Source organism: Lupinus angustifolius, chromosome LG03 (genome assembly GCF_001865875.1).
Source record: "Lupinus angustifolius cultivar Tanjil chromosome LG03, LupAngTanjil_v1.0, whole genome shotgun sequence".
Lineage (NCBI taxonomy): Eukaryota > Viridiplantae > Streptophyta > Magnoliopsida > Fabales > Fabaceae > Lupinus > Lupinus angustifolius.
In genome coordinates this window covers 12,146,752-12,154,838 of record NC_032011.1, presented here as the reverse complement: position 1 = coordinate 12,154,838, position 8,087 = coordinate 12,146,752, and positions in this window count along the sequence as shown.

Below are 8,087 nucleotides of genomic sequence, written 5' to 3'. Positions count from 1 at the left end.
TCTTGCTATGCAGGAAGAGTTGAACCAGTTTGAGAGAAATGAAGTTTGGGAACTTATTCCTAGACTAGATAATAGGCATGTTATAGGAACTCGTTGGGTATTCTATAATAAATCAAATGAAAATGCAATTATTGTTAGAATTAAAGCTAGACTAGTAGCACAAGGATACAATCAGGAAGAATGAATAGATTTTGATGAAACCTTCACTCATGTTGCTTGACTTGAAGCTATTCGGTTGTTCCTTGCATATGCTTGCTCTTTAAATTTTCATTTATATCAAATGGACGTAAAGAATGTATTTCTTAATGGTTATACACAAGAAGAATTTTTTGTAGAACAACATCTAGGTTTTGAAGACTACAAACATCCCTCTCATGTTTATAAACTAAAGAAAAAGCAACCTCCTCGTGCTTGGTACGATAGTCTAACAAACTTTCTACTTGAAAAAGGTTTTACCAAAGGAAAGGTCAACACTACACTCTTTATTAAGAAAATAAATCATCATACTCTTCTTGTTCAAATATATGTAGATGATATTATTTTTGGTTCTACTAATGAGATTTTATGTAGAGATTTTGGAAAAATGATGCAAGGAGGTTTAAAATATCTATGATTGGGAAGTCAAATTACTTCCTTGAATTACAAATCAAACAACTCGAGGATGATATTTTGTGAGTCAATCCAAATATTGTAGAGACATACTGAAAGATTCGAATGGATGACTGCAAGTCAATTGTCACTCCTATGGGTTCCGATACATACATTCATACAGATGAAGTTGGAAAATGCATTGATATATGAAAGTATCGAGGTATAATTGGTTCCCTACTGTTATTAACTATCATTAGATCTGATATAATATTTAGTGTCTGTTTGTGTGCTCACTATTAATCAAAACCAAAAGAGTCACATTTAGTTACTGTCAAAAAAATCATTAAATATCTAAAAGGCATAACTGACGTTGGATTATGGTATCCAAAAGGAAGTATATGTGATTTGGTTGGATATTCAGATTCAGATTTTGTTGGATGCAAATATGAGAGAAAAAGTACATGTGGTACTTGTCATATATTAGGAAATGCACTAGTCTCATGGTCATGCAAGAAACAAGCTTGTATTGTCCTAAGTATTGCTGAGGTAGAGTACATAGCAGCAGGTAGTTGTTGTGCCCAAGTGTTGTGGCTTAAACAAAAATTACGAGATTATGGCTTAGACTTCGGATGAATTCCCCTAAAATGTGACAATATTAGTGATATAAGTCTCACAAAGAATCCAGTAATGCATTCTAGAACCAAACACATAGATATCAAACATCACTTCCTTAGGGACATGTCCAAAAGAAAGATGTATATGTAAAATTTGTGGATACTCATGACCAACTAACATATATATTCATTAAATCCTTGGCAAAAGAAATTTTCTATAAAATTAGACGTGAATTAGGCATACTTGTTGAAGTCTACTTGTCTTAAATGCTTATTCATTATTATATATTTGCTCTATTGTACTTATAGTATGCCTACTTGTACTTAAAATTGCTTAATTTTATTCAAAATTTTCAAAATTCTTGGGTATGCAATCGATTAAATATGATCAAAAATCGATTTCCAAACATCAATATGTCTGAAAATTTGAAATTTTGGGTTTAATAACTGATTTCTCTAGAGAGTAACCGATTACAGCAATGAGTAGGAATCTTCAATAACCGATTACCCTCCTGTGTAATCGATTACCTATGATGTTTGTTTGAAATCTGAGAATTTTTTATGTCGAGTTACTGATTACTCACTTTGAGTAACTAATTACTCTGACTAGTATTTAAGTTTCCCTCCTCATTTTTCAAACACTTATTCTTCCTCCTCAAACCCTCCTTTTCGTGTATACCCTAGATTTTATCTAAAATCTTCATTTTTGATCCGATTTGTGTGATTTTTGACTCGTTTCATATCACATTTTCAACGCTAAACAATTATATTCCATAGATTTCGTGTTTAGTGGCCTTAATAAAAAATCCTCAAATCTCTAAAACCTCAAAACCTAACTTTTTCAAAAACTCAGTCAATGGCTTCATGATCAAGAGCTAAGAAGCAACGTACCAATGTGTCTCAAAGGAAGCATGACTTCTCGCAAATGATGAACAATGCAAAGTTTTCTCAGAGCATTTTCTTGGACGCTCCATCGTTGCTCCTAAGTATGGTAATATCAGTAACTTTGAGTTTGAAGATTTTCATTTCCCTACTCTTCTAAGGCAACAATATCTTTTTGATTTCTGTGAGGAATCAAAAGCCTATTATCATGAATTTGTTAAAAAAAATTATTGCAACTTGAACTTTAGGAAAAATCGTCTAACATCCTATGTGAAAGGAAAATAAATTATTTTGGATGTTAAGACCTTCGGTTCAATATGTTGTAACATATCTTCTCAAGGTAGCATAAAAGATTTCGGTGTTGCGTGCGAATGGGATAATTATGATAGAAAAAAGTTCTACTACTCTATATGTAGATTCTCTAAAAGGGAAATAGAAATGCGTAAGCAACTAGCTTTAGGTGAAACTGTAAAGAGTAGAGATATCTTTGTTGTAGGAAATCTCAATCTCAAAGATCGTTTGCTTCATTACTTTTTGAGCTATGTCATTCTTCCAAAATATTCAAATCAATGACATGGAACTGCAATTGATGTATGCTCTTAAGTATAACATTTCAATCAGTTGGGATAACATAATAATGAGACATGTGTGGTCTGTTTTAGATACTCACAGCCCTTTGCCTTATGTAATCTTCATAACCAATATACTTGAGCATTTTGGTGTATCCACTACTGGTGAATCCAAATTCACACTTGATGCACGCGATAGTAAGATCAATATGGATGTGATCCATAAAATGGGCTTCTTTCAAGATCTCATTGATAGACTCTATAAGCATTGAAGTAATAGACATGACACACCTGCTGATCCAAATGCAAATATCTCTGCTAACCCTCTTGAACATCAACATTCTGAGTTTCATGCTAAGTCTTCTTCATATGTTCCCATGCATACCAATTAGATGATCATGGATGAGTTATTCTCTCTTCGAGACTACATCTCTAATCGGATGGATTCTCTCGACGCTCAAAATTAACAAGTCCAATTTGAGCTTCAACATTTTTTTATAAGATCAATAGCATGAACCTTGACGAAGATAGCACTGAGCCTGAGTATTAGAACATTTGTTGTCTAGGAATTATGTTTGTAATGTTGTATGATTATGGACAATTGATGTTTTTTGTTGTTTTGTTGTTTTTCTGATCATGTTTTGAACAAATGTTTGAACATATTTTATTTTTTCTGCTATGTGATATTACCTTTATGATTGTTATATACATATTGTATGCTATATATTTTGTTGGACTATTGGCTTTTCTTCTTTTTGATGAAGTCAAAAGGGGGAGAAAAGTTGGAAAAATGTATTTTCTGTTAAAAATTATTTCAAACACATAACTCTAAATCAAAGGGGAGCATACAAAATATGGGGAGCATACTCAATACAAGTCAAGAATATCACAAAGTATGTTACTCTCAGAAAACAATACTGTCAAGAAGATATTGGTTTGTCATCATCAAAAAGGAGGAGATTGTGAAGAAGATCTTGCTCCTGACCTTGACACGATTTTGATGAAGACACCAACGTCACATAAAAGAAGAAAATGAAGAATACTTATGAAGACAATAAAGACAAAGCTTCAAGAATTTAGAATCTAAGTCTTTAGGTACTTCTATCCTTATACTCTAAATATACAATTAGTAGTAATGCTCAAAAGTATTTTAAAAGAAAATTGATAAACACAAGTCTAAATGAAAACAATTTTCAAAATAATGTGAAATAGGTTACTAGATCTAAGTAACAGGTTACTGTGACTAAGTAACAGGTTACAAGAACTAAGTAGCATGTTACATGAGTGAGAAATAAGTTATCCAATAAAAATTGATCAGGGTAATCGATTATACCGTTTGAGTAACCGATTACACAACATGATAAATAATTACTCTGATGGGCAGAACAATTGGATATTCGATTACAACCTGTGAATAATCGATTACAACATGTGAAAATCAATTACTCAACTGGACATAATGTTTGGGTAATCGATTACATTGATTAGGTAATCGATTACTGAGAGTTGTTGCACTAGTTTTCAGATTCAAACTACACAGCTTTAAACCCAAATGAAATAATTTCATTCCAATCAATTCCTACCTTTTCTTAGAGGTGTTTTGGCTGATTGGAAAGTTTATATAAATGCATTGAAACTCATAATTCACAATATATAACTCACTTACACAATCTATACTTTTCTGACATACTTGCTCTACACTTCTTGCAACTTGTTCATAACTTTCAGAATACATTTTTTGAAGTTGCCTTAAGTGTTGTTTCAAGTTATTTCAAACCTTCTGAGCATTACTACTAAAATACATATAGAGTTATTGGATTGCAAGAGTTTATAAATTCAAATCTTGTAAAGGCAATCATTCCCATATTTAATCTTTTCTTCATTCAATTTGTTGAATTACTTTCTTTCACAAGGGTGTGATAAGAAAGGTGATAGACTCACTTGGAAAGGGTGTTTTCCAAAGAGTGATATAGGTATTAGAGAGTGAGTATGGTACAAGGAAATCTCGGGGTCAGAAATTGTAATTGCTACTCTTAATATGTATTGAAAAAATCTCTTGTGTTACAAGAATACTGGACGTAGCCTTCGGTGGACAAGAAGGTGAACCAGTATAAAATCTTTGTGTACTCTCTTCTTGCTTAACTCCTTAAATTTACTTGATATTTTCTGGATAACTTTTCCGCTGCTATTAACTCTTGAATTTTGCAGAAAAATTTGTCATAGTTTTAAACAACTAATTTACAACTAAAAATTAGAGGTAAAGCAAGAGAAAATGAATGCTTCTGAATCATGAAATACACATGTGGGATGATCATAAAGCATGTATTTCCCTTTCATTATCCTTCAAAACCTAACTTGCAAACAAACTCTTATTTTCATTCATTGTGCTTATAATATACCTGATTGGGGATACTGTAGTCAGCGACAACAGACAACCGTCAAATAAAGCTATCAACACCAACGTGACATTCTTGGCCATTGATCAGAGCGATTATGGTAGAACCATGATCAACACTGCTGAACCTAACACCGCTATGAAAACTTCGATCTACAAAAGCTTTATGCAGTTGTTCGTGAACGAGACTAAAGAAGAAAAGTATGAGAGAAAGTGAGTTTTTTCCCTCTTTGGTTTAGAAGAAAGAGGGGGTGGAGTAGATAAAAAGGGTGTGGGACCCACACAATTTGTTTCTCTCCAAAAATGAGGAGAAAGGTGAGTGAAGAGGGTTGTATTTTGTAAAATACCCTTAAAGCCTTTGACCTACTATGATCACACCTAAGTATTCCTCTTATCTTCATTATCATCTTTTTTTGAGTGATATTCACAAAAGAAGAATAACAACTTTTATTCTCCCTTCTTCGTAGGAGTTGCTAAAGAAGAATTTCCCACTTTTATATTTTCTTATGTATTATTTTTTATGACAAAATACAAAATATTAATTCAGTGCAACAATGAATTAGTAGTTAAACTGCACTTTGAATCCCTTATGAAGACATTGCAAATATTATATTATGTGTACACTACATATTTTATATAAACTTACAAAATGTCTTTGCATGATATCTTGAGAAGATTAGCATAAAAATTGTTAGTAGAACAAAAATAATTTTATTACATGTATATATATTAAATAATTTTTAAATACAATCATAAAAAGTTTAATAAATTATTAATTAAATCCAAAATAAAAAGTTTATTATAATGCGTACACTATATTTTAAAATTATTAAAACTAATAATTAAAATATAATAATACTTCTTGATTCTTTATTACTAAAGAGTATTTTTGTCTTTTAAAACATAATATCATTTCTCTACTCGCTTTTCTTTCTTTTTAATTTCTCTCCTACCAAATAATATTAAAATCCACTCTCTTTCTCACCTTTTTATTTGTCTTTATTTTCTCTCTCACGTGTTTCTTTCTTCTTACTTTCTCTCGTAAATCAAACAAAGGCTAAAGGATTCAATTTAACAGTGATGGAATCAGTTGAGCAGTTTGTGGTATGCTATGTTGTGAGTGGCTCATGGAGATACGGGTTGTGCCTATTGTTGATCTTGTGATGCATAGCGAAGATGAGTTTTGGAGAGTGTTTGGGAGGAATTCTAGGGTGAGGGTTGGAAAAGAGGGAGTAGAAGTGTGGTGTTTGGGTGGATGGTGGGACCCACATGAGGACACTTGTCATGATTGGAAGGTATTCTAATTGAACAAGAATCTGCATGTCAAAAGAAAAAATATTTTCATGTCCCAAACCAATTACATTCCACTAAGTAGTATAACAAATTTTATTTTTTATTTTTATAATTTGTCTTTTTCTTTTTAATTAGGTGACACTCTTTAATTAGATTGTGATACCATTGAGATATACAAAATGAGAAAGATGATCTTCCTTGTGTTGGTAGGAAGCAAATCTTCTTTCATACAATATGTATCACTTCATATATTATGGGTTATGATGGTTGAAGAAAATATATTTAAATTAAAAATATAATTATTAAATATTTTTCTAATCAATAATAACTTATGATATATGAAGTGCTAGATGTTGTGAAATAAAATATGTGTTTGATTGTTACTTCACCTTACAACATGTTCTTCTCTCAAATATAAATGATTCCACCTAATCCTTGTGCATCAAAATTTGTGTTTCATAGCTCCCATCCAATTGCGTTGAATCTAGCAAGAACTTAAATGTTTGTTGTAATTTTATAACTATAAATGATAATTAAGAAAAGTAACATGCAATTTAGTTGGAAATATCTAAGATAAAAGAGTTATAATATTAAATTCTAAGACTTGTTTCTATCTGTATTATTATCAATGTAAACTCGAAGACAATGACAATGCATTTGTTATTCAACTTAGACATTGACTGACATAGTCGCATACTCAGTTAATGTATCGTACATTTGACAAGTATTGTTTTTTACTAATAAAAAATTATATATTTATTATTTGAGTAATGATATATAAATTATTTATAATTCAATCATTAATAAATAATATATGATGAGAAAGATATATCATTTTCGTCATTATTTCATCTACTTCATGAATGATTCTAAGGAGAGTATATTGATAAGCATTGACTCACTCTTCTCGAGCTTCATGCTCCAGTAGGTTCCTAAGCCACAATGTCCATTCTTACAAACTGGACCATGAAAAGAAATTAAGTGTCTCATTAATTAATTCCATAATATCCAATTTCAGGTCCCATTCTTGTAAATGATCCAAAAAACAACTAAACAGAGGATCATGTGAACTTATGGCTACATTTAAAGTTGTCATTTAAACTTGTGCATTGCCTAGCTAGTTTTTTATCACTCTTTGAGACTGAACCCCACATCGACAACTGTACCTAACACATGCAGACAAGCAGCGGCCTGTTGTTGTATAGTAAAAACGAGAAACAAGTGAGGAGAGCATATATTCTATCTTAAAGTTTATATCACTTCATGTATTATGTATTTTTTTATTTTCCACTTTCATGCTACATAAAATGGTACAAACTTTGGAACAAAATATATATACCCGAATTTGAGTATGTTTAATTTAAAAAGAATCATGTTTTTATTTTCCACCCTCATTGAAATTACAACAATGGAATATTTATACATTGTCATTGTCAGTGTAAAAATACGCATTCACTATATTATCTACTATTTAGTAATTATGAAGGGTAATGATACAGTAAATGTATAAAATGCATACATTGTCAAGAATAAGATCCTCTCTATTAATGGAGAGACGAGTACTTGATTTTACATGTATTTTCAATGATAAAAGTGTTATTACATTGTATATAAAGGATAAAAATGTTTTACTATATCATTGTTTCCTTTATTTTTTGTAGTACTTGTCTCTTCATTAATGGAGAGAATCTTTACTCCATAGTCAATATATACATTTTTTTTCTCTAATTATAATACTAAGCA